This window comes from Rattus norvegicus, chromosome 6, assembly GCF_036323735.1.
Source record: "Rattus norvegicus strain BN/NHsdMcwi chromosome 6, GRCr8, whole genome shotgun sequence".
In the NCBI taxonomy this organism is placed as follows: domain Eukaryota; kingdom Metazoa; phylum Chordata; class Mammalia; order Rodentia; family Muridae; genus Rattus; species Rattus norvegicus.
Window position 1 is genome coordinate 104,052,776 of NC_086024.1, and position 25,951 is coordinate 104,078,726.

Sequence of the window (25,951 nt, forward strand, 5' to 3'; positions counted from 1 at the left end):
GCAGTCTACTGAGCTCTATCCAAATGTTATCTCCATGAACGTTCATCCTAGCCTGACTGAGCAGGTGCAGTTTGGAGTAAGGCCTTATACTGAGCGATAGCAGGGATGCCACTCAGACTCAAACATTTATTTCTAGAGTCTATATTCTCAAAGTTACAAGAGAGCCACTCCGGCTTCTTTAAGTCTTAGAAGAATGTCCTGAAAGCATATTGTGGAAATCTCTTTCATATGCTTTCTTTTAACTGTACCTTTATTTGTGAGTACTTGGTCCCCTAAGGGGCAGGGAAGAGTTAATACTTACTAAAAACACAGGTCACCAAGTAATAGCTCATGAGCCAAAGTCGGTCTGATGGTGGACTTTGTAAGTCATGTTTTATCGCAGGAGCACTGTGTGACAATTACATATTGTCGCTTGCCGCTTTTGTACTTTAGAGACAGAAATGACTGGTTTCAATAAAGACTATATGGCCTAGGGACTAAAATTGTAGTAAAAATAGTATCAGGCCCTTTATTTTAAAAAAAAAATTGCCGATGCCTGCCATATAAGTCTGGAAGGATGTTGATTCAGTCTCAGAGACTGCTGTTGTTTAACAGTTCTCGGCCTGTAGTAGGTACAGGCCACAGATAGTCGGTGAGGGTTTACTGAGAAGGTGAACCAATAGCTTATTTCAGAACTTCTGAGCCCCTCTGTGCATGGCTGGCTGGCATCCCTAACTGGGCCTTCTGTGTTGCCCTGACACTCAGACTGTTGCTGCTCCTCCGAGACGGAATGTGTATTCACAAGTGAGGGCTCCATTAGTCACGGTGAATTTCCTGGGCCCTGGAGACAGGGCCATGACATCACCAAGAGCCAATGAGAAAGGAGCCTCTATAGTCCAGCCCTTCAATCCTCTTTGGAAGACTGTAGACTAAGTGTTCTGTTCCTAGCCCTCAGGGTGTGATTTGAAACGGCCTTCTTCGTCCAGCCATATTCTGGGCACAAGAGTCTTGCTTCCAGACCCAAGAAGCAAGGGCGAACTTGAAAGTCTGCAGAGCTGGAGGCAGATTCCTGTTGAACATTTTTTTCCATGGCTCGGGTTTTTTCTTCCCAGAGTTTTCCACACCAAATGACGTTGTTGCTTCTGTGGCAAAGGATGGGTGGTGAAGGATGAAGTCTGCCTCAGATAAAAAATGGCTGACAGTTAAAATTTCTGGATAAGTATAGGTTGGTAGCATAGCGAAATCAGAAGCATGCTTTGCCGTTTTGTTATACTGCTTTCCTGTACCCTTTAACAGCTTCTAACAGCAACTGCTCCTAGCAGAATTAGTGTGACTAAAAAGCAGGGCCTTTACCCAGGGGTCTTTGTGACGAAGGTTAGTACCTCATTAAATCTTTTATCTTCAGAAAGAAAACACCCACCCCCACTTCTCGTTTTTTGGGGATTTAAATATTTTAGATTTACAAGCCTCCTCTTTCTTCTGTTCCTTTTCTCTTTCTTCTCCTTCTCCCTTCCTGTTCTTCATCCCAATTTATGAAAGTGACTTGTAGAATTTAGTTTTAGAGTTAACTTTCCTAATCCTGTGCTCAAGACCGTCTGTTCAAATATGTATTTCTAATTGGCTTGGTCTCTTGCTACCAAGCTATGATAGTAAAAACACCTTTAAATTTTATTCAAGGCTCACACTTGTAGTTCTTAGCACTTCTAGGGGTGAGGCCAGAGAGTCTCAAACTCAGGGTCTTAAGTATCACAGAGAAGTGGCAAAGGCTCCCTGTCCGCCTAAGCTGTAGAGTGAGATCTTATCTTAACCAAACCAAACCAAACACGACCAATTCCCAAAACTACCCTAGCAAGCAAAACCAGAAAAAAAAATCATTAAGTGGTCTCATTCAAATAGAGTTTTATAGTTTAATCCAGTAATGAACCCCAAGATTTTGCCTTCCACTCTCCATAAGAAGTATATCTAATACCTCTTCATATTTTCCATAAAAATCAAAGAGAAATTGGCAGAGTAGCCTTCGTTATTAGTTTTCCTGCAATTTCTGAATATTGCCTCTGTCATGTTAAAAACTTTTTTTTGTTCCTGAATATAGTGATAATATTATATAATTATAGCGGGGTTTAATTTTAGAAGTGTCTTGAGTGCATGGGAGTTTATTCTTATTTTCCAAAAACATATACTAGTAACTAAGAGATCCATCCTCTAGAATCATGTAATATACTGCAGAAGACTCTTTTCAAAAAGGCACTGTAGAGGTCTTCCCTTAAAAATCTCTATGTCCATCACCTAGAGAGATGGCTCAGTGGCTTAGTGCACTGGCTGCTCTTCTAGAAGACCTGTGTTTGATTTCCAGCACCACATGGTGGCTCGCAATCATCTGTAACTCCAGTTCCAGGGGATCTGAAACTTCCTTCTAGCCTATATGGGCACCAGGTATTCGTGTGTTACACATACCTGCAAAACACTTCACATAAATTAAAAATTAGAAATTAAAAAAAATCTATGCATTTCAAAGCATGAATCATTAAAATTTCAAATATTCTGAATGATTATAGTTTTTGTAGGTGAGGAAACTGAAGTACAATAAGCTTGACGCTTCTATCAGATGTCTTTCACAGAAGTAGGTACTGAATGGGAAAATCCCTTTGTTTCATCAAAGCCCTCAAGTGAGCAACCCTCTGTGTAACTCCCTGCGTCTGTTCCTGTTTTCTGTTGATACCTTAAAGCTTTGCCTATGGACAAAATGCTCATTTTCATACTCTTCTGACTGGCACAATCAGGTTAATGTAGCAGGGGCAGAGCTGGGGCGAGCCTGGTGTACAGTGGATGTTCTGTGTGGTGGCCGTGCTCTGTGAGCTCTCCCCTGGCCTTGTTCTTAACAGGGTCCAGTCTCCTCACTCACACACCAGTTCTCCCACCTGAACTAATATTTGCCACCTCTTTACTCAGATGGTTGTCATGACTACTGAGGACTTGATGTTGATAGTGTGCTTCAAGGCTTTTGAAAGAAAGGTCTTGTAGAAGTGCAGAGTCAGCTCTCACCAATGAGGTTAACCACACCCCTGACTTTGGTGAGGCTAAGCCTTAGAAGTTCTACTGCCGCCTTGAGAGAACACACCTGGTTTGGATGCTGAAGGTCTCCTCAATACTTCTGTTTTTGACAAATTTGGGATGTAACAGATGCCTCCCTCAGAAACTCGCGGAGAGGGCGAGCCTGCTGTGCTATCATTTCATTAAGTCCGAAACCTTTCCTGCAGAAGAAAAAGTCTCAACAGTCGATTCCAGAATCTGGCAGTGAGAGGTCATGGCAGACAATCAGATGAGTTTATGAAAAGCTAAAAGGGAGCTATGTCACTCCTAAAAGGGCTGGCATCGGTTTATTACAAAAACCAAGTGCAGGAGGAAGAAAAGCCTTTAGTCTCATTAAGGAATCCAGACAAAAATCCCACTTAATCTGTCTTGCTTTTCCTTTTCCTGCAGTTCAGCTGCTGTGCAGGTGCAGGGCAGCCTGGCAGAAGCTTTGAACATTTGGAAAAAGGAGTCATTACTGAAAGTCACTGACACACACTTCCCTCGGAATGCTGCTGATGTCATGGAAAACCAGGACCTTAGCAGTAACCCTTAACAACTAGAGCTACAGTAAACACTGAGTGTTACCTCCACCAAGGCATTGGTTTTTAAAGACCTTTAACAGGCTAGGGCTTGCCAGCCACAACTCATAAAAACGTTCTTATAATTTCACCCTCCTTACTAAAAGCCTGGACAACTGCTAAGGTCTCTTTGGCACTCGGGGCTGCAGAGCCAGCTTCCCGTCAGTTCCAAGGCTCACTAATCAGATTTTATAGCACTTCTTTTCCAGTCCTCTTCTTACCCCCCGCCATGATCATGGCGCTCGGCCTTGGCAGACTTACTATGTCTTCAAAGAAGTCCCTTGTCTTACTGTGTTGCCTCAATTTCTGGTGGTGTGGTGAACTGGTGTGCAGGGTTTTGCCTAATGTTTTGATAGACTAGTGGTTAGTTAACTCGGCCTGTTAATTGGTAGCCTTCATTTACAGGTTACATTTCAACCGATCTGAAACATTTGACATCTCATCGTTCAAACTCTAACTAGGTACAGAACAAGAAGCCAGCATGGGCTGCTGTGGAGAACTGTTCAGCAAAAGACCCTGAGGTGGGAAGTTGTTTTCCCCCAGGGTTGGGTGAAATATCATTATTTGAACCAGTTTGGCTTCTTTCTGCTTATCCGTACAGTGAAAAGAGACAGGAACCTTCCATTGATTTTAAAGGTTATCTTTAAATTGACCATAAATTTGACCACCAAATTAGGATACTTTTGAAGACTAAGGGGCACTTTTAATAGACAACACCCTGAGACTTCCCAAAGCAAATAAGGCATATGGTCACCCTCATCAGTGTGCTAAACCCCATTTATCCCAAGCCTTTTGAGAAGGCTGTGTTCACAGTGCTAGAGAGCAGACCAATCAGCTCCTCTGTCTACAAGAAGATAAGTCCAATCTTAGAAGCACAAGTCCAAATCATGGACTCTGTTCCCTAAGTTAAAACTACAGGTAAGTCTGAATCCACACTATAATTTGTCTGGTTTTGACACTTACTTCTATTGGTAGGGGAACCGTGGTTCCTAGCATGTGGTCTTGGGTCCCTGGAGGCCACTGAGATCTTCTCAGGAGGTCTGTGAGGCCAAGCAATGCACACCATGGTCAGAAGACATGATGTGCCTTTACCATTCTTGCTCTCTTACTGCTGTATATACCTCGGTGCCAAAGCTGATCTTAGAAGCCAGCTGTCAGTGACTACGCCAGATCTCCAGCAGATTTGTAAGAATGTAAACGATGTTACTCCTTCACTAAATCTTGTTTTAGAAAATGGTTTCCTTGATTAAAAAAAAAGTGTTTTCTGTATCAGGGTGTATGGGGTTATTTTATCTTATGATTTTAGCAAAATAAATGCTTTAAAAGTTGTCAGTTATGGTTTCTTGTATGCTAAACTCAGTCCTTAGGAGTAAAATCTCTGCAGGGCTCCAGCAATTTCCAAAAAGTTTAAGAACCATGACTCTAGACCTTTGTTTCTCCCCAGGAAGGAATTTGCAGATAAAATAAACTCCTTAATAAGAAAGATCAGCCACTCATCACTGTATCTACCACAATGTCTTGTGTAGGGCCATACTCTCTCTTTTTAAAATTTTTTTTATTTATTCATTTTTACACTCCTGATTTTCTTCCCCTCCTGGTCCACCCTGCCCCACAGAGTTCCACATTCCAAACCCACCACCCCACCCACCCACCCACCAGACCTCTAAACTTCCTGGGGCCTCCAGTCTCTTGAGGGTTAGGTACATCTTCTCTGACTAAACCCAGACCCTGCAGTCTTCTGCTGTTTATGTGTTGGGGGCCTCATCTCACCTGGTGTATGCTGCCTGGTTGGTCTGAGAGATCTTGGGGGTCCATGTTAATTGAGACTGCCAGTCCTCCTACAGGGTCACCCTTCTCCTCAGCTTCCTCCAGCTTTTCCCTAATTCAACCAGTGGGGTGAGCAGCTTCTGTCCATTGGTTGGGTGCACATATCTGCATCTGACTCTTTCAGCTCCTTGTTGGGTCTTTTGGAGAGCAGTCATAATGGATAGGCCAAGCTTCTGTGACAGCTGTGAGGTTTCCATGTTCTCTGACATTTGGGTATTACATTCATTCACATCGTTATGCTCTTAAATTGTGTGTGTGTGTGCATTTGCACATATGTGCATGTGAATACTGAGACCAGAGGTTAACATTGAATATTTTCTTTGATCACTCTCTACCTTATAATTGGAGAATAGCCTTGCACTAACCCTGGCACTTACCAACTAGTTAGATGGACGGGCCAGTGACAAAATGCATTTGTCTCTGACCCCACAGTGTTGTGATTGAAAACATGCCCAGCACCCGTGGTATTCTTATGTGGGTGCTGGAGATCCAAACACGGGTCTTCATGCTACAGGAACTTTACTAACTGAGCCATTTCCCCAGCCCCCATCCAAATTTCTGGTCTTTAATATTATGGTACTCCTGTTAGTCTTATTTTCATGTTAACAGTAATGCTATTTTTCCTTCAAAACATTAACAGAATGTATCAAATTCTCATGCACAGTAATGTTATTAGATTAAAAGACTGTGAAGCATAATAGAAATGGGGTTCTTGTGTGTGTGAGGCACTGTGTGGCACTGGGGATGGAAGCTGGGGTCTTCTTGCTTATGCTCAGCATGTGCTGTCCCACAGTCCAGGAAGGCTCTCTGCTGCTGTCTGTTTGAATCTGGTTCATTCTGTCCCCTTCATTTCAGGTGTCACCTTCAGTTCTCCTTTCTGAATTGAGGAAGCCAGGCTGATCCAGGGGCCGCCCACTGTGTCCCACAGCACCCTTTATTGCACCATTGCTCGCCGTGCATACTGATTTGACTTGGCCTTACACTTGGTCTGTTAGTGCTCCTCAGTTGGTTTCAATACCCTTATGCCAGAAGAGAAACAATATTCCACTTTCCCCACATGTGAAGACAGCTGTTCTTCCTTCCCTGCAGAAGATATTTTTCGAGTTGTGGCTTGGATGCCAGAAATCAAAGACAGTAATGACCTTCTATGTTGTTTTTATTTTCCCACACATATGTATATATGTACACACACACACACACACACACACACACACACACATATATGTATACACACACACACACTCATGATAAGAAGAGAGTGCTATAGTCTATGATAAAAACATTAGTGTATTTAAATTTAAATATTAGAGGAAGAAGGAAAACTTGAGTAATTTAACTACTCTACTAAAACGTTATATTTCAATGTCATATAACATGGATTCTATGTTTCTGAAAAATAGTTTGCTTTTGGAGTAAAAGAAATCCGACTAAGAAAGAAGGCAGTTTTCATTTTGTATTTTATTTATCCATATGCATGTATGTATGTTCGCACATGTGGGGATGCACATATGTGTAGGTATGTGTGCACGCATGTGCCTATAGAGTCCAGAGGTTGGCATCAAGTCTTTGTCTGTTGCTCTTCAGTTTATTTCCTGAGATAAGGTTTCTCTCTGAGTCCCAGCTCACTGACTTGATTAGTCTTGGCAGCCAGCTTGCTCCATGCCCTGTCCCTGAGTGCTGGGATCACAGGTGGACTGATACACCTGCCCAGCTTTCATGACTGTGCTAGAGACCCAGACTCCATCATCACACTCACTTTGTCTGCTGACCCATCCTCCCAGCACCTCCTTTGATTTTTAAAATTGTTCCTGAAGTTGGAAATTCTGTGCTGGAATAGTTGTATGTCAACTTGACACAAGTTAAAGTCAATGGAGAGGAGGAAACCTCGATTGGGAAAATGCCTCCTACAAGATTGGACTGCACACAAGTCTGTAAGGCATTTTCCATCCCTGGGCTGGTGGTCCTGGCTTTGATAAGAAAGCAGGCTAAGTAAGCCATGAGGAGCAAACCAGTAAGCAGCACTCCTCCATGGCCTCTGCATCAGCTCCTGCTTCCGGTTCCTGCCCTGCTTGTGTTCCTTTCCTGACTTCCTTTAATGATGAACAGTGTTGTTGAAGTATAAGCCCCCAAAACCCTGTCCTCCCCAAGTTGCTTTGGCCGTGGTGTTTCTTCACTTATTTTGAAATATGTCTCCAAGCTTGCAATTAGCCTGCTACTTTTAAGTCGACATGACAGGGAAAACCGAGGCCGTAGTTTATTTGAATGGCAACATTATCTTCATGTGATTGACAATTACATATGAATTGAAATGAAACTCAATAATCTTTTAGTGGCACCTTTTAGTGACAAGCATTTTGCTTGCTTTTTTTTTTTTTTTTTTTTTTTTTTTTTTTTGTTCTTTTTTTCGGAGCTGGGGACCGAACCCAGGGCCTTGCGCTTCCTAGGTAAGCGCTCTACCACTGAGCTAAATCCCCAACCCCGCATTTTGCTTGCTTTTAAGTTCATTGCTTTCTAGTATTGTTAAATTATATACATCTCTGGGTTTGTTTGTTTTTTTTCCTTCTGGGGGAGGTAGCAAACATTTTGAATAATTACTTGGCAAACTTGATATGCTGTGACGCATTCTTGCTCAGAACTTTGAGAATGAGAATGAGAGAGGACATCGTTCTTATCAAATCGGTGTTAGCAAGGAGGATGGGAGTAGATGCTCTTGTCTAAAATGAAGCCTTGAAGAGAACAGATGTTTGTGGGCAGGACTCTGTCTCCTCCCCCTTTGTGGGGGGGAGCTGCATACTTGTCCACACTTTGGTGCTCTTAAGAGTTAGTGTGGTGTTAGCAAGTCCCCTTGTTCCTCTGAAATTCTGTTAGTTTGCCCATCTGTAATTCAAGGCCCGGTTGAATGCCCTCTAATGTCTCTTACAGAGAAGACATCTCCCGTTGTTTGCCTTGTGCTACGCCACAGGTTTACGCCCTCCGAGTCCCTGCTTGACAGATAATGGTGTGTGAGGAAATGATGCACAGTGCAGCCCTGAGAAACCCAAGTGGATTCTGACCACACTGATGTGCTAATCCCCAAAGAAGAAGAAAATACAAAACGGGCCAGAGACTGAACATGAAAACGGTGACAGTGAGAAAAACATTGAAGCAGACAGCTGAAAGCTTCATTTCCTGGCCCGTCTGCCATGAGAAACGCCAAGCCTGCCAAATCCTTCAGGCCGTCAAGGCCCCAAAACTTTGGCTAGCTCTCATATTCAGCTTCCCACACCACATGCCCAAACCACACAGGAAAACTGTCTCTCTCCCTTCATACTTGTGCCTGTTGGCTGCACGTCTGTTTATGCCAAGCCCTTGCCTAACCCCCTTCCTTCCAGCTGTCACTGTGTCCCAGCTGCTGTTTTTGGGGGCTTCGGGGTGCAGCTGCAGTCTTCAGGGGAGGCACAGACTGGTGAGGATAGCAGCAGTGGTAGAGTGTACGGGACTCTGGAACTGTAGCTGTTTCTACCCAGTTTCTATCCGATCTGAACAGTGCTCTCACTCCTTGGCAAACGTTAGCGCTGATGGCTTTTATTTTTTCTCCTCTCCTCCCTCTTGAGAAGTTCCTCCCTTCTGCCCCCTGAACATTCTTTGGCATCATGGTCTGTGAATATCTTCCTGTGGAAGATTTGGTTTGTCTTGTTTTCTTTTGCCAGACTGTTCGTTCATCATCTTTTCTTCTTCCATGTAAAACAGATTTGTCTATCTCGAGACTTTAAGGCTGATAACCAGAGCTGCTGGCCTCTCCCAAGTTTAGAAATTTGACTCTGTCTCAGCCTTGACAGTCCATCCCAACCACATGGCCTCCCAAGGCCCTGCACTCTCTAGGCCATTTGTTGTCTGTCTAGCTGCAGCTGCTGTGGGAGCCTTTCACCTCTGGCCTGTGAAGTTCTTCTGTGAGGCTTGTCTGTACCCACCTCCTATTGGCTCTTAGTGATGGCACTTTCTCCTCCTTTTAGAGAATCCATGAAGAATCAGGAAAAGTATCGAAGAGTCTTGGCTGAATACACGGAAAAGCCATGTGTTATGAAAGTTTTAAGTTGTTCTGCTGTGCTTGGCCTGCATCTGCCAGCTCAGTGTGAAAGGCAAAACCAAACAAAAGCCCCACACAGTCATTGTCTCACATAGCAGAGCCTTGTCTTTTGTTGCTAAATAGAGAGCTCTTGCAGAGACAATGGCTTGTTCTTCTCTGCCACTCTTTCTGGAGCCTCCAAGAGCCGCTGTACCCTGTACCTGCCAACTTCAACCCACACTTGTTTCTAAGGGGAATTCCACTAAGTTTTCAGAATCTCATTCAGTGAAAAACAAACTCAGAGTATGTTTGTACTTAAGTTTCTCTGATGTCTCCCCATATCTGTGTGTTATGCATTTTACTTAAATAGTTAAAATATTGCTTGATGGATGCTGAGTTGAAACAGACTAGTGTAGTTGGTAAACATCTTCAGTTACAGGCTTCGTGCACTTGTATTCTGTAATGCCTTCATAATCGTCGGTAGTATTGGCCTACAAAACTGCTTTTCTTTCATGTCTGCCTGTCCAAGTGGCTTGGTTATATTGTGTCTTGCACCCAATTAAACTTTCTCTTGTTTATCTTTTCCCCCACCCACAGTTTTGCCCGGTGTATAATGGGTAGACTCATGGATAGGAGACTATTAAGAACTGGAAGGACTTTTAGATCTTAGCTATCAGAACTCCTTGTTTCATGGATGAGAAAAAGAAAGCAAAGAAACAGAATAGATGAATTACGATCACGTGCTTGCAAGAGCCTGAGCTTGCAAGCTTCGTGGCCATTTCCCCTGCTCCACCATCAGGTCTAATGTGTCAGGAATTTCCTAAAGCACTGATAATGCTTCCTCCAACTCATAGGAGACCAAAGCACACAGGCCTCGAAACCAGGCAGATTTGGGCTTGAGTATCGGGTTATGCCACCTGCTGGCAGGGTGACTTGGGCAAGTAAGACATGCTTAGGGAAACTTTGTTTCTTCCTCTGTATTCTAAGAGTATTAAAAGACACCGATACTTTTGGAGCGGCTGTAAATATGAAATGATATAACCTATATAATGTTACATATATTCTATTTAACAAATAATTATAAACACTTGCTGGTCATTTAAATGATAACTTGGAGTAGGCACCTTATTGATGGGCAATGTGAACCTCTTTTGTTCAGTCATAGTTTTCGAATTCAGGGTTAATATATGAATGGAGTAAGTTGTCTGGAAATAAATTCCTGAAATTATTTATAGCATGACTATGCATGCATTTCCTGTTCTTTATGGCTTTCATATGGTTTCAGCTATAGTGCATCTTGTCCAAAAAAACTTTTGTACAAGTTAAACTCGCCCAAAGAAGACATCTGAAGTATCTTCGGTTTTGTCCGCTCCCTTTTATCTGGCTAAACATTAGTTTGCAAAGGTAGGATATAATCTGTGTAAAATATTTTCATCCATACTTTTCATAATTTAGAGATTTAGTATTATTCTGATTTGCATGGGACTGTGAAGACTGGGCCCAGTGTAGAGTCATCTGGACCTGTTTGGAGTAGTAAGAAGTTATAATGTAACAAAAGGCATCCCAAACTCTTCTGTTAGAAGGAAACAGGACTTCATTAGTAAGCTTCACGGCATTGGTAGGGAAGGCTGAGTTGCAAAGACATAGCTGGGAAATAAGCAAAGACCAAAATAAAGTTTTGAAGCTCTAGGGGATTTCATGTGAGGACTTCTCTGACTGCCTGGACTATGTATGGGCTGCTGGGAACAGACTTGAGCTTCAAGGAGAGGGAAAAACCTTGAGAAACTAGACAGAATAACGGAGAGCTTCATTTTCAGATAGAAATGAAGAGTGGCATGGTGGAAAACATGGTGCATGCTTTTGGTTCCAAGAACTCAAGGAGACTGAGCAGGGGGATCAGTTTTTAAGTAAAGCACAAGTACTTGTCACACAGTGGATCTTCCTAGCTGCCCAGGGACTCTGAAGTCCCTTGCCTTGGTTAGACAAAGCAACTGGAAGCTCCTGAGGGTTTAATAGGAGTCGTAGTTAGGTGAAGGTGCCAGTGTAGCTGCGGAGTGCATGTTCCTTACGCCCGCTCGGACCTCAGACCATAAAGTACAAGTCCATTAAGAGCCTCTGACTGGCAGTTTCTTCAGGATAAAAGCAGGCATGATTTCGAAGGGATATTGGATAATCAAATATGGCTAGAAGTAGAAGGTCCTACTTGGCTACATTTTTGGTTCATTCAGATTCAGGATCAGACCAGAGGAATTTGGCAAGCACCGGGACTTACCAATTAGAACCACACTCACATAGTTGTGGTAGCAAAAGAATTTCTCCGGGAGTCTGAGTCTGCTTGACTAAGCCAGAGGTTTCTGGCCCTAAGTCCAAAGTTCGTGAATTTTAAAAGAATCAACTGAGGTCTATAAACCAGTGAGGAATAGTTCCATCAAATGAGTGTATGTGTGTCTGTAATTTTCATAGGTAAGACATACTGTGAGTACCTGTGTGTATGTATGTCTGTAATTTTCATAGGTAAGACATACTGTGAGTACCTGTGTGTATGTATGTCTGTAATTTTCATAGGTAAGACATACTGTGAGTACCTGTGTGTATGTATGTCTGTAATTTTCATAGGTAAGACATACTGTGAGTACCTGAGTGTATGTGTGTCTGTAATTTTCATAGGTAAGACATACTGTGAGTACCTGTGTGTATGTGTGTCTGTAATTTTCATAGGTAAGACATACTGTGAGTACCTGTGTGTATGTGTGTCTGTAATTTTCATAGGTAAGACATACTGTGAGTACCTGTGTGTATGTGTGTCTGTAATTTTCATAGGTAAGACATACTGTGAGTACCTGTGTGTATGTGTGTCTGTAATTTTCATAGGTAAAACATACTGTGAGTACCTGAGTGTATGTCTGTCTGTAATTTTTATAGGTAAAACATACTGTGAGTACCTGAGTGTATGTGTGTCTGTAATTTTCATAGGTAAAACATACTGTGAATACCAGTGGCATGGGTGATATTCTCTGTGATTGACTCTTCCTTAATCTCATGGCCTCCCACTGAAGTGTGATATACTCTAATTTAGGATGAAAACATGATTTTAAAGATGAACGTTAAGACCCTCTACTTGACATCTATATTTTTGAAATTCTTACTTACTCACCTTGGCATATCTTTCCTTCTTTCTTCTCTCTCCTGTTCTCCCTCTTCTCCCTCTTCTGATTCTCTCTTTGAGGACAGGGTCTTACAGTGTAGATCTGGCTAACCTAGAGCTCACTATGCACACCAGACTGGTCTCAAACTTGCTATACTCCTCCTGCATCTGCCTTGTGCTAGGATTACAATGTGTACCACCATACACAGCTAATTGGCTCATGTCTTAAGGCTTTTTGTCAAACAGTTGTTCATGATCCTAAACTTGGTCTCCTTGTGGTCATTCCCTGAACATTTCTACACTCTAGAAAAGAAAATGATGCCTACCATCATACTTCATTGCCATCAGTATTATCTATTCTTATAATTTGATAGCATTCCTATAGCATCCAGTGGTCCCCAGTCTGCTAGTTTACATATAATAGGTTTTTAACAAGTACTTTTAATTTAATGATGAATAAAGAAATAGTTCTTCGTTTTAAACAACTGTTACTATAGAGAGCTACTTATAGCTTTGTTTAAAATTGAAGATATAAGTACAACATTAATAATCAAAGAAAAGAGGCTATCAATTTGAGGGTGAGGGGGTGCATGGGAAAGATTGGAGGAGGTGAGATGGGAATGGATGAAGAAAGGAAAAAGAAAAGAGAAGTGGTATAATTATAGTTTAATTAAAATATATTTAAATAAAAAAATTGAACATAAAACTAGAACAGAAAATTTGAGGGAGTCAATGATACTGGGTCATAGTTGGCATCTAATAAGAAGTACAAATAGTACAATTAATAAACTGTGGTAAGTTTTGACATATGTGCATATGCATTAGATCATAATAGCAATGAGGATAACGACTTCATCATCCTCAAAGGTTTCTCCCATGTCTTTCCCATCTACCACTTCTCCCATTCCTCTTCAAGTAAATGACTGACATATTTCTGTTACTCTAAATTATGTTTCATCTTCAAGAGCTTTACATGAATGGGATCATACTCTTTAAAGTTTCCAGTATGAATTTTAAACTCATCTTAATTATTTTGAGATTTATTCATGCTGCTTAGATCATGTTTCATTTCTTTTATAGCTAAATAATATTTCACTGTGTATACATACCTCCTATGCATATCGAGTCTCCTGTTGATGTTTACTTTTAGCAGTTATTTGACTATAGATTATTAAATGGAGTAATGCTTTCACTATAAATCACCAGGTCATGGAGTGGGTCTACGTTCAATTTGTAAGAAAATGCCCAGCTAACCAGTTGCATTCTCACCAGCAGTGAAATGAAAACAAATGCCTATTGTTCCACATGCACAGTAGCGCGTGACAATGTCATGGCTTATATTTTAGCCTTTATTATAGGTGTTTAGGTTTCACTTTGTGTGTGTGTGTGTGTGTGTGTGTGTGTGTGTGTGTGTGTGTGTCTTTTATTTTTTACAGTCCAGTCGTTAATCCCACAGTTTCATCTCCCACTCCTTCTCCACTCTGTCTCCAAGAGGATGTCTCCACCATTCCCACCCCCATCCCATCCTCCAGGCCTGGGGCTTCAAGTCTCAGTCTCTCTCTCTCTCTCTCTCTCTCTCTCTCTCTCTCTCTCTCTCTCTCTCTCTCTCTCTCTCTCTCTGGTTGGGCACATCTTCTCTCACTGAGACTAGACCAGGCAGTCCTCTACTGTATATGTGTCGGGGGCCTCAGACCAGCTAGAGTATGCTGCCTGGTTGGTGGCCCAGCATCTGAGAGATCTCAGAGGTCCGGTTAGTTGTTCTTTTTTTTTTTTTTTTTTTTTAATTAACTTGAGTATTTCTTATATACATTTCAAGTGTTATTCCCTTTCCCGGTTTCCGGGCAAAATCCCCCTCCCCCCTCCCCTTCCTTATGGGTGTTCCCCTCCCAACCCTCCCCCCATTGCCGCCCTCCCCCCATAGTCTAGTTCACTGGGGGTTCAGTCTTAGCAGGACCCAGGGCTTCCCCTTCCACTGGTGCTCTTACTAGGATATTCATTGCTACCTATGGGGTCAGAGTCCAGGGTCAGTCCATGTATAGTCTTTAGGTAGTGGCTTAGTCCCTGGAAGCTCTGGTTGCTTGACATTGTTGTACTTTTGGGGTCTCGAGCCCCTTCAAGCTCTTCCAGTTCTTTCTCTGATTCCTTCAACGGGGGACCTATTCTCAGTTCAGTGGTTTGCTGCTGGCATTCGCCTCTGTATTTGCTGTATTCTGGCTGTGTCTCTCAGGAGCGATCTACATCCAGCTCCTGTCCGTCTGCACTTCTTTGCTTCATCCATCTTGTCTAATTGGGTGGCTGTATATGTATGGGCCACATGTGGGGCAGGCTCTGAATGGGTGTTCCTTCAGTCTCTGTTTTAATCTTTGCCTCTCCCTTCCCTGCCAAGGGTATTCTTTTTCCTCATTTAAAGAAGGATTGAAGCATTCACATTTTGATCATCCGTCTTGAGTTTCGTTTGTTCTAGGGATCTAGGGTAATTCAAGCATTTGGGCTAATAGCCACTTATCAATGAGTGCATACCATGTATGTCTTTCTGTGATTGGGTTAGCTCACTCAGGATGATATTTTCCAGTTCCAACCATTTGCCTACGAATTTCATAAACTCGTTGTTTTTGATAGCTGAGTAATATTCCATTGTGTAGATGTACCACATTTTCTGTATCCATTCCTCTGTTGAAGGGCATCTGGGTTCTTTCCAGTTTCTGGCTATTATAAATAAGGCTGCGATGAACATAGTGGAGCACGTGTCTCTTTTATATGTTGAGGCATCTTTTGGGTATATGCCCAAGAGAGGTATAGCTGGATCCTCAGGCAGTTCAATGTCCAATTTTCTGAGGAACCTCCAGACTGATTTCCAGAATGGTTTTACCAGTCTGCAATCCCACCAACAATGGAGGAGTGTTCCTCTTTCTCCACATCCTCGCCAGCATCTGCTGTCACCTGAGTTTTTGATCTTAGCCATTCTCACTGGTGTGAGGTGAAATCTCAGGGTTGTTTTGATTTGCATTTCCCTTATGCCTAAAGATGTTGAACATTTCTTTAGGTGTTTCTCAGCCATTCGGCATTCCTCAGCTGTGAATTCTTTGTTTAGCTCTGAACCCCATTTTTTAATAGGGTTATTTGTTTCCCTGCGGTCTAACTTCTTGAGTTCTTTGTATATTTTGGATATAAGGCCTCTATCTGTTGTAGGATTGGTAAAGATCTTTTCCCAATCTGTTGGTTGCCGTTTTGTCCTAACCACCGTGTCCTTTGCCTTACAGAAGCTTTGCAGTTTTATGAGATCCCATTTGTCGATTCTTGATCTTAGAGCATAAGCCATTGGTGTTTTGTTCAGGAAATTTTTTCCAGTGCCCATGTGTTCCAGATGCTTCCCTAGTTTTTCTTCTATTAGTTTGCGTGTGTCTGGTTTGATGTGGAGGTCCTTGATCCACTTGGACTTAAGCTTTGTACAGGGTGATAAGCATGGATCGATCTGCATTCTTCTACATGTTGCCCTCCAGTTGAACCAGCACCACTTGCTGAAAATGCTATCTTTTTTCCATTGGATGGTTTTGGCTCCTTTGTCAAAAATCAAGTGACCATAGGTGTGTGGGTTCATTTCTGGGTCTTCAATTCTATTCCATTGGTCTATCTGTCTGTCTCTGTACCAATACCATGCAGTTTTTATCACTATTGCTCTGTAATACTGCTTGAGTTCAGGGACAGTGATTCCCCCTGAAGTCCTTTTATCGTTGAGGATAGTTTTAGCTATCCTGGGTTTTTTGTTATTCCAGATGAATTTGCAAATTGTTCTGTCTAACTCTTTGAAGAATTGGATTGGTATTTTGATGGGGATTGCATTGAATCTGTAGATCGCTTTTGGTAAAATGGCCATTTTTACTATATTAATCCTGCCAATCCATGAGCATGGGAGATCTTTCCATCTTCTGAGGTCTTCTTCAATTTCTTTCTTCAGTGTCTTGAAGTTCTTATTGTACAAATCTTTTACTTGCTTGGTAAAGTCACACCCAGGTACTTTATATTATTTGGGTCTATGATGAAGGGTGTCATTTCCCTAATTTCTTTCTCAGCTTGTTTCTCTTTTGTGTAGAGGAAGGCTACTGATTTATTTGAGTTAATTTTATACCCAGCCACTTTGCTGAAGTTGTTTATCAGCTTTAGTAGTTCTCTGGTGGAATTTTTGGGATCACTTAAATATACTATCATATCATCTGCAAATAGTGATATTTTGACTTCTTCTTTTCCGATCTGTATCCCCTTGACCTCCTTTTGTTGTCTGATTGCTCTGGCTAGAACTTCAAGAACTATATTGAATAAGTAGGGAGAGAGTGGGCAGCCTTGTCTAGTCCCTGATTTTAGTGGGATTGCTTCAAGTTTCTCTCCATTTAGTTTAATGTTAGCAACTGGTTTGCTGTATATGGCTTTTACTATGTTTAGGTATGGGCCTTGAATTCCTATTCTTTCCAGGACTTTTATCATGAAGGGGTGTTGAATTTTGTCAAATGCTTTCTCAGCATCTAATGAAATGATCATGTGGTTTTGTTCTTTCAGTTTGTTTATATAATGGATCACGTTGATGTTTTTCCGTATATTAAACCATCCCTGCATGCCTGGGATGAAGCCTACTTGATCATGGTGGATGATTGTTTTGATGTGCTCTTGGATTCGGTTTGCCAGAATTTTATTGAGTATTTTTGCGTCGATATTCATAAGGGAAATTGGTCTGAAGTTCTCTTTCTTTGTTGTGTCTTTGTGTGCTTTAGGTATAAGAGTAATTGTGGCTTCGTAGAAGGAATTCGGTAGTGCTCCATCTGTTTCAATTTTGTGGAATAGTTTGGATAATATTGGTATGAGGTCTTCTATGAAGGTTTGATAGAATTCTGCACTAAACCCGTCTGGACCTGGGCTCTTTTTGGTTGGGAGACCTTTAATGACTGCTTCTATTTCCTTAGGAGTTATGGGGTTGTTTAACTGGTTTATCTGTTCCTGATTTAACTTCGATACCTGGTATCTGTCTAGGAAATTGTCCATTTCCTGAAGATTTTCAAATTTTGTTGAATATAGGTTTTTATAGTAAGATCTGATGATTTTTTGAATTTCCTCTGAATCTGTAGTTATGTCTCCCTTTTCATTTCTAATTTTGTTAATTTGGACGCACTCTCTGTGTCCTCTCGTTAGTCTGGCTAAGGGTTTATCTATCTTGTTGATTTTCTCAAAGAACCAACTTTTGGTTCTGTTGATTCTTTCTATGGTCCTTTTTGTTTCTACTTGGTTGATTTCAGCTGTGAGTTTGATTATTTCCTGCCTTCTACTCCTCCTGGGTGTATCTGCTTCTTTTTGTTCTAGAGCTTTTAGGTGTGCTGTCAAGCTGCTGACATATGCTCTTTCCTGTTTCTTTCTGCAGGCACTCAGCGCTATGTGTTTTCCTCTTAGCACAGCTTTCATTGTGTCCCATAAGTTTGGGTATGTTGTATCTTCATTTTCATTAAATTCTAAAAAGTCTTTAATTTCTTTCTTTATTTCTTCCTTGACCAGGTTATCATTGAGTAGAGCATTGTTCAATTTCCACGTATATGTGGGCATTCTTCCCTTATTGTTATTGAAGACCAGTTTTAGGCCGTGGTGGTCCGATAGCACGCATGGGATTATCTCTATCTTTCTGTACCTGTTGAGGCCCGTTTTTTGACCAATTATATGGTCAATTTTGGAGAAAGTACCATGACGAGCTGAGAAGAAGGTATATCCTTTTGCTTTAGGATAGAATGTTCTATAAATATCCGTTAAGTCCATTTGGCTCATGACTTCTCTTAGTCTGTCGATATCACTGTTTAATTTCTGTTTCCATGATCTGTCCATTGATGAGAGTGGTGTGTTGAAATCTCCCACTATTATTGTGTGAGGTGCAATGTGTGTTTTGAGCTTTAGTAAGGTTTCTTTTACGTATGTAGGTGCCCTTGTATTTGGGGCATAGATATTTAGGATTGAGAGTTCATCTTGGTGGATTTTTCCTTTGATGAATATGAAGTGTCCTTCCTTATCTTTTTTGATGACTTTTAGTTGGAAATTGATTTTATTTGATATTAGAATGGCTACTCCAGCTTGCTTCTTCTGACCATTTGCTTGGAAAGTTGTTTTCCAGCCTTTCACTCTGAGGTAGTGTCTGTCTTTGTCTCTGAGGTGTGTTTCCTGTAGGCAGCAGAATGCAGGGTCCTCATTGCGTATCCAGTTTGTTAATCTATGTCTTTTTATTGGGGAGTTGAGGCCATTGATATTGAGAGATATTAAGGAATAGTGATTATTGCTTCCCTTTATATTCATATTTGGATGTGAGGTTATATTTGTGTGCTTTCATTCTCTTTGTTTTGTTGCCAAGACGATTAGTTTCTTGCTTCTTCTAGGGTATAGCTTGCCTCCTTATGTTGGGCTTTACCATTTATTATCCTTTGTAGTGCTGGATTTGTAGAAAGATATTGTGTAAATTTGGTTTTGTCATGGAATATCTTGGTTTCTCCATCAATGTTAATTGAGAGTTTTGCTGGATACAGTAACCTGGGCTGGCATTTGTGTTCTCTTAGGGTCTGTATGACATCAGTCCAGGATCTTCTGGCCTTCATAGTTTCTGGCGAGAAGTCTGGTGTGATTCTGATAGGTCTCCCTTTATATGTTACTTGACCTTTTTCCCTTACTGCTTTTAATATTCTTTCTTTATTTTGTGCGTTTGGTGTTTTGACAATTATGTGACGGGAGGTGTTTCTTTTCTGGTCCAATCTATTTGGAGTTCTGTAGGCTTCTTGTATGCCTATGGGTATCTCTTTTTTTAGGTTAGGGAAGTTTTCTTCTATGATTTTGTTGAAGATATTTACTGGTCCTTTGAGCTGGGAGTCTTCACTCTCTTCTATACCTATTATCCTTAGGTTTGATCTTCTCATTGAGTCCTGGATTTCCTGTATGTTTTGGACCAGTAGCTTTTTCCGCTTTACATTATCTTTGACAGTTGAGTCAATGATTTCTATGGAATCTTCTGCTCCTGAGATTCTCTCTTCCATCTCTTGAATTCTGTTGGTGAGGCTTGTATCTACAGCTCCTTGTCTCTTCTTTTGATTTTCTATATCCAGGGTTGTTTCCATGTGTTCTTTCTTGATTGCTTCTATTTCCATTTTTAATTCCTTCAACTGTTTGATTGTGTTTTCCTGGAATTCTTTCAGGGATTTTTGCGATTCCTCTCTGTAGGCTTCTACTTGTTCTCTAAGGGAGTTCTTCATGTCTTTCTTGAAGTCCTCCAGCATCATGATCAAATATGATTTTGAAAATAGATCTTGCTTTTCTGGTGTGTTTGGATATTCCATGTTTGTTTTGATGGGAGAATTGGGCTCCGATGGTGCCATGTAGTCTTGGTTTCTGTTGCTTGGGTTCCTGCGCTTGCCTCTCGCCATCAGATTATCTCTAGTGTTACTTTGTTCTGCTATTTCTGACAGTGGCTAGACTGTCCTATAAGCCTGTGTGACAGGAGTGCTGTAGACCTGTTTTCCTCTCTTTCAGTCAGTTATGGGGACAGAGTGTTCTGCTTTCTGGCGTGTAGTTTTTCCTCTCTACAGGTCTTCAGCTGTTCCTGTGGGCCTGTGTCTTGAGTTCACCAGGCAGCTTTCTTGCAGCAGAAAATTTGGTCTTACCTGTGGTCCCAAGGCTCAGGTTCGCTCGTGGGGTGCTGCCCACGGGCTCTCTGCAGCGGCAGCAACCAGGAAGACCTGTGCCGCCCCTTCCGGGAGCTTCAGTGCACCAGGGTTCCAGATGGTCTTTGGCTTTTTCCTCTGGCGTCCGAGATGTGTTTGCAGGGAGCAGTCACTTCTGGTTTCCCAGGCTTGTCTGCCTCTCTGAAGGTTTAGCTCTCCCTCCCACGGGATTTGGGTGCAGAGAACTGTTTATCCGGTCTGTTTCTTTCAGGTTCCGGAGGTGTCTCAGGCACAGGGGTCCTGCCGCTCCTGGGCCCTCCCCCACGGGAGCCCAGAGGCCTTATACAGTTTCCTCTTGGGCCAGGGATGTGGGCAGGGGTGAGCAGAGTTGGTGGTCTCTTCCGCTCTGCAGCCTCAGGAGTGCCCACCTGACCAGGCGGTTGGGTCTCTCTCTCACCTTGTCTGGGAGCAGAGAGCTGCTGCGGGCCGGGATCCGCGGGTGTCCGGTTAGTTGTTCTTATAGGGTCACCCTCCTCCTTAGCTTCTTCCAGCCTTTCCCTATTTCAGCCACAGGGGGTCCCAACTTCAGTCCATTGGTTGAGTGTAGGTATCTGTTTCTGTCTCAATCAGCTGCTTGTTGGGCCTCTCAGAGGACCGCTATGCTAGGCTCCTGTCTGTAAGTACACCATAGCATCCATCAGTCATAGTGTGAGGCCTTAGAGCCTCCCCTTGAACTGGAGCCCAAGTTGGGCTGGTCACTGGACCTCCTTTCCCTCAGTATCTTCTCAGTTTTTGTCCCTGCAGTCCTTTAGACAGGAACAATTCTGGGTCAGTGTTTTTGATTGTGGGATGACAACCCCATCGCTCTACTTGATGCCCTGTCTTTACTAGAGGTGGACTCTACAAGTCTCCTCTCCCAACTGTTGGGCATTTCATCTAAGGTCCCCCTCTTTGAGTTCTGAGAGTTTCTCACTTTCCAGGTCTCTGGTACATTCTAGAGGGTCCTCTACCTCTCCCTTTCCCCCGAGGTTGCATATTTCTATTCTTTCTGCTGGCCCTCAAAGCTTCTGTCCTACTGCCCCCCCATACCTGTTCTCCTTTTCCCCCTCCCCCTCCACTCTCCCACCTAGATCCCTCCTTCCCTCTGCCTCCTGTGATTGCTTTCCTCTCCCTCCTAAGTAGTATTAAAAGCATCCTCACTTAGGCCCTTTGGCTTGTTAACCTTCCTGAGTTCCGTGGACTGTATCCTGAGTATTCTGTACTTTTTTGGCTAATATTCACTTATTAGTGAGAACATACCATGCATATCCTTTTGGGTCTGAGTTACCTCACTCAGGATATTTTCTAGTTTTATCCATTTGCCTGCAAAACTCAGGATGTCCTCTTTCTTAATGGCTGAATAGTATTCCATTGTGTAAATGAACCACATTTTCTGTATCCATTCTTCTGTTGTGGGACATCTGGGTTGTTTCCAGCTTCTGACTATCACAGATAAGGCAGCTATGAACATGGTGGAGCTTGTGCCCCTGTGGCTTAGTGGGGCATCTTTTGGGTTTATGCTCAAGAGTAGTATATCTGGATCTTCACATAGATCTTTTTCCAATTTTCTGAGGAATCTTCAGATTGATTTCCACAGTGGTTGTACCAGTTTGCAATCCCACTGGCAATGGAGGAGTGTTCCTCTTTCTCCACCTGGTTGCCAACATGTGCTCTTACCTGAGTTTTTGATTTTAGCCTTTCTGGTGTAAGGTTGTTTTGATTTGCATTTCCCTGATCACTAAGGACTTTGAACATTTCTTTAATTGCTTCATGGTCATTTGAGATTCCTCTGTTGTGACTTCTCTGTTTAGTTCTATACCCCATTTTTTTATTGTGTTGTTTTGGTTTTTTGGAGGTTGGCTTCTTGAGTTCTTTATATATTTTGGGTATTATCCCTCTATTGGATGTGGGGTTAGTGAAGATTTTTTTCCTAATTCATGGTTGTCAATTTGTCCTATTGCCTTACAGAAACTTTTCAGTTCCATGAGTCCCATTTATCAATGCTTGATCTTAGAGCCTGAGCCATAATGGAGAGGTCATTGAAACAGAAATTGAACAGAGACACAGTGAAACTGACAGAGGTTATGAACCAAGTGGATTTAACAGATATATACAGAACATTTCACCCTAAAACAAAAGAATATACCTTCTTCTCAGCACCTCATGGTACCTTCTCCAAAACTGACAATATAATTGGTCACAAAACAAGCCTCAACAGATACAAGGGGACTGAAATAATTCCATGCATCCTATAAGATCACCACGGACTAAGACTAGACTTCTGTAATAACAAAAACAACAGAAAACTCACATGCCCATGGAAACGGAACAGCGCTCTACTCAATGATAACTTGGTCAGGGAAGAAATAAAGAAAGAAATTAAATACTTCCTGGAATTCAATTGAAATAATGACACAGCATATCCAAACTTATGGGACACAATGAAAGCAGTGCTAGAGGAAAAATCATAGCACTAAGAGCCCTGATAAAGAAATTGGAGAGATCCTACATTAGCAACCTAACAGCACACCTGAAAGCCCTAGAACAAAAAGAAGCAAACACACCCAAGAGGAGTAGAGCACAAGACATAGTCAAACTCAGGGCAGAAATCAACCAAACAGAAACAAAGAGAACAATACAAAGAATCAACAAAACCAAAGGCTGGTTGTTTGAGAAAATCAAGGTAGATAAACCCTTAGCCAAACTACAGGGCACAAAGACCGTATCCAAATTACAAAATCAGAAATGAAAAGGGAGACATAACAATAGAAACTGAGGAAATTAAAAATATCATCATGTCCTACTACAAAAGCCTAGACTCAATGAAACTGGTTTCAGCTTATTTTAACTTGCCGTTTCCTAGTATGGTGTACTTATTTATCATTAAACAAATTTCTGCTAGTAGGAATAGGAATTGAACTCACTAACCCAAGGCCTTTTACATTATTAGAAAGTAGAAAGAAAAAAAGAGAGGGTGAGAAGAGGAAGTGCTTTACTACAGAGCTATCTCCTCAGCGTTTGTATTTCTGAGTTTTAATCTTCAGTATATCTTGTATATAAACCCAATATCATAGATACATTTTGAAAACAATTTCTTCTAATCTTTGGATTATCTGTTCTTCTTTTTAACATTTCCTTTTTATGTGGGGGAAGTGATGGTATAGGCCAGAAAGAGTTGAAGCCCCCCCCCCCCCGCCCTAAACTGGAGTTACAAGCAGTTGTAAGCCACCTGATGTGGATGTTGAGAAATGAACTGAGATCCTCTGGGCGAGCAGTAGGTACTCTTAACCACTGAGGTGTCTCCAGCTTGGGAAGTATTTATTTTAGTAAGATTCTATCTATCATTTGTTTTCATGGATTGTGTTCTGTTGTTCTATCAAAAGACTCAGTGCCAAGCTCAGGTGGACTACCTGCTTCATTTGCTGCTGTTTTACCTCTTTCCATGTTGTAAGGAAATACTCAGACATTAAGGGAGGAGAAGGCTATGGTTTGAGGTTACGAGCCCATCAGAACAGAAAGCTCGAAATGGCTGTCGCTTGAAGCTGCTGGCCACCTTCCACCCTGAGTCAGGAAGCAGAGCCTCGAGTGCTTGTGCTCACTTCCCACTCTCCTTTTAATACAGCCCGGATTCCAATCCACTGTGAGTGGTCGTCCCACCTCAGCTCACTTAACCATAATTATACATGAGTTATAAATCCTACTCTATGCTTCTGCTTAGGCAGTCAGCTGCTGTTAAAATATGTTCAAGTAATAAAAGCATATGCTTGTCAAAAGTTACCATTGCCAGCGATTCCATACCTTTCTGTACACCCGTATTTTTACGAGCTTGCTGAATCACAGGCATTTAACAGAAGGAATTCCTCCCTCCTCCCTCTCTCACTTCCCCCATCTTTCTTCCTTTCTTGTCCTAGGCAAAGTTGTCTACGTCTGAGGTGTATCCCTTGCCCTTTATACATATTTTTATTTTGAGGTAATCTACCTAAGTTGTATTTGCTAGCCTTAGACTCAGTCTGTATACTAGGTTGGCCTTGAACTTGTGGTCCTGCTGCCTCAGTCTCCCTAGTAGCCGGCATGATAGGCACATGTCAGTAGACCTACAACATCAGGCCAGGATCATTATCTGTCAGTTTAGCTTTACTCCCGGATGTTGTTTTAAAGTGTTTATTTCACTTTTTTAGTAAACATTTTCATCAATTCTTTGAGAATTTCATAAAATTATTTTGGTCATAATCACCTTCCTCCTCCATCTTCTCCCAACTTTGAATTCTCATCTTTATCGTTCAAACCCGTGGCATCCACTTTATGTTCCTGAACTACTCTTTGGAGTGTGACTTGCACCACTGGAGTCACACCATGAAGAAAACTGACTTCTCCTCTCCCAGAAGCTACCAACTGTCACCTTTGATTTTAAAAGATGCTTTTGTTGGATGTATAACTCTAGGTGAAGTTTATTGTTTTTCCATATTTTCAGAATCATGTTTTAGGCAGCCCTTTTTTTTTGTCTGTTTTTGTGGGTAAAAGATGGTGTGTGTGTGTGTGTGTGTGTGTGTGTGTGTGTGTACACAAATATATGTGTAAAGTACAAATATATATATACATATATATATATATATATTACATCAATTAGGAGGTAGTTGTAGGAAGATACTGAGTTCAAGGTCAGCCTCAGCTACAGAGTGAGTGCAAGGCCTTCCTGAACAATATGTCTCAAAACAATATGAGTTGTTTTTTTTAAAGATTCTATTTATATGAGTATACTGTAACTGTCTTAGAAGAGGGCATTAGATCCCATTACAGATGGGATCCAATCAATACTGTGTGGTTGCTGGGAATTGAAATCAGGGAAGAACAGTCAGTCCTCTTCACCACTGAGCCATGGTAGGGTCCGTCTTGTTCTTCCAGGGACTTAGTCAGAAGCAAAATTTCCATAGGGCTCCTTAGGTATTCAGAGCTAGTACAGAAATGACCATAGCAAAACAGAAGAGTGGTGGAAACTTCATATTTTAACCATAAATTGAGAATTAGAAAATGAATTAATTTCAGAATTACAATAATATATACTTCCTCCCACACACATCCTCCAAACATTTAGAAAACAAATTTGCTTGTGCACCACTGACCACACCAATGAAACATGCTTAAGCTACTAGAATGGGAATTTTCCTAGACTGTGTGACATCAGAAGAAATGATAAAAAGGGATCCATGTTGGTGTCATAGTTCATAGTTCATGACCTTGAAACAGTAAATGGCTCTGAGATTTTTGTTTTTGTTCATTTTGTTTTGTTATTTTGGGTTTTCTTTGGGGGACCAAATGGGTTTTGGGGTGGGCGGTAAGAGAGTAGCAGAAAAAAAAAACCTAAAGTAATATCTTTTTCTTGTTCTTACATCCCCTTGTAATGTCAGCTCAATCAGTGTCTGTAAAATCCAACTTTCTATCTCTTTATAAATAGTTTCAAAAGCAAACACATTCATAAGTAGCAGTGACTAATTGCAAAGTATAAACCCAGATTTTTTGCAAGTGTGAGTTTGGGTTTGACTAAGTCCTCAGCACAAAGCCACCTAAACTTGATTAGTAATGCAAGAAGGTTTGGATT

General features: G+C 41.6%; 1 protein-coding gene across 10 annotated transcripts in view; it reads left to right on the forward strand.

Annotated features, from left to right (window-relative positions):
- Rad51b (RAD51 paralog B) overlaps nt 1–25,951 on the forward strand; it is a 544,534-nt gene that overhangs the window by 223,386 nt on the left and 295,197 nt on the right. The window lies entirely within an intron of this gene.